The sequence below is a fragment of the Austrofundulus limnaeus genome, unplaced genomic scaffold (genome assembly GCF_001266775.1).
Source record: "Austrofundulus limnaeus strain Quisiro unplaced genomic scaffold, Austrofundulus_limnaeus-1.0 Scaffold421, whole genome shotgun sequence".
Classification (NCBI taxonomy): domain Eukaryota; kingdom Metazoa; phylum Chordata; class Actinopteri; order Cyprinodontiformes; family Rivulidae; genus Austrofundulus; species Austrofundulus limnaeus.
The window spans coordinates 333,243-334,993 of record NW_013952823.1 but is presented as its reverse complement, the minus strand read 5'-3'; the positions used below and the strand labels follow the sequence as shown (position 1 = coordinate 334,993).

Genomic DNA, 1,751 nt, shown 5'->3' with positions numbered 1-1,751 from the left:
AGGTGACATAGATACTTTATTATGGTATAGTATTTAAATGTATGCCTGAGAAACACATAATATTGCCCCTTTAATGGAAACACGTCAATTTAGAAAAAATTGTTTTTCGACAAAATAGTTTTGCGCTAGGATGAGGTAGTTTTTCAGCCGGATCGAAATTTGTGTATTTCGCAAAACTGCAATGGAAACACTTTTTTCGCATCTAGGGTTGGGCATAATCGTATCGTGTGCAATTAATCATCAGACAGACATTAATCGATTACTTTTTGGCATTTGAGGAATAATATGATTAAGGCCACCAGGCAGAGTCCGCTCGGTGCTCCTCTCTGCTTCAAATATGACAAATATTTCAAAAAAGCTGTAATTTATTTATCAACACAATTTAAAATTTGATGTATAGCCTGAAGTCTGTAATTTTGACACAATTTGGAACAGATTTTTCCGAAGAGCAAATCTTTCCCTTAAATTGGACATGTGACCAGGACATAAGAGTGTCCAGGGACTCCAGGGGATTAATCGTCAAATTAATCATTATCGGCTAAATACCACAATTAATCGTGACTAATTTTTTTGCCAATATTGCCCAACCCTATTCGCATCACAGGAGTCACGTGATCAACAACCGGATGTTTCTACTGGCGAAAAAGATGACAAAAAAGACAAAATGTAGTAGAAGTGGTAAACTCACAGACTACAATTTCCCCAAAATGCTGCATATGTAGCCACTCCCAAGTATAAGGGGCTTGTCACACGAAAGCCTCGATAAGACGCCGACGTCTCCTCTAATGGCTGATGATGAGCGCTAGTGTCCCAGTAGCAACATGCTATGTGTTTACATCCATTGCTGCCATGTTTGTAATGACTTCTTGTGAGAACTATTATATTCACACATGATTTTAATAGCATTTCTTACTTAATGGAAACACTGCAATTATGAAACTGTGTTTTCGACGTTAACARAATATCGACAAAGTTTTGCGCTCATTTGCAATGGAAACGCAGCTACTGTCTGTTGAAGTGCACAGCAAATATCTCTGTAATTAAAATCACAGGTGCAGAAACATGGAGTCAGGACTGACACACTGATGAAGGTGGGTTTGATTTAACAAAACAGCTGTCAGCTAATGAATAAAAAGAAGAGAAATTCAGAAACACAGTTTATTACAGRAAGTGTAAATAGTAAGCAGACTGAACTTGGATAGCGCCTTACACAACAGTCACTCACAAATTCATTCACACACTCATTATGTTTACATGCACAAACTTTTTGATCGGATTGAAATGTATTCAGATTAAATAATCCGAATGTACTGTTTACATGGACACAATACGATCATGACAAGTGTTTACATGCACCGAAGTTTTATTCAGAATAAAAGTCCGGACATGCACAGCGTTGTAAACGTTCAGCTCTACTTCCTGTTACAAACATAAACAAAGCTCCTCTGTGTCTCAGGTCAGACCCGTGTCAGCTTTTAATAACTGTAGAGACATTGTTACTCCTCGGTTGAGCTGCAGCCTGCAGATGAAGCAATACGTGTTTTTTTTTTTGTTTGTTTGTTTTTTGCGAAGCAACGTCTGCTGTTTGTCTCCTTTTTATCTGTTGAGAGAGCGTGGAGGAAAAGTTCTGCGCGGTGCAGCGCAGCTGGAAACTAGTGGTGCTGCCCCGCCTCCTCTGAAGAGCAGAACCAGGTGGATAAAATCAGCAGACATTGCGCACTCGGGTCAGTTTTCTACAATCAGAATAAGAT

At 38.9% G+C, this 1,751-nt stretch overlaps 1 protein-coding gene across 1 annotated transcript in view; it reads right to left on the bottom strand.

Moving 5' to 3' along the window:
* The window catches only part of hspg2 (heparan sulfate proteoglycan 2), a gene marked incomplete in the record, with an annotated part of 235,200 nt that overhangs the window by 140,379 nt on the left and 93,070 nt on the right, over window positions 1-1,751 (bottom strand).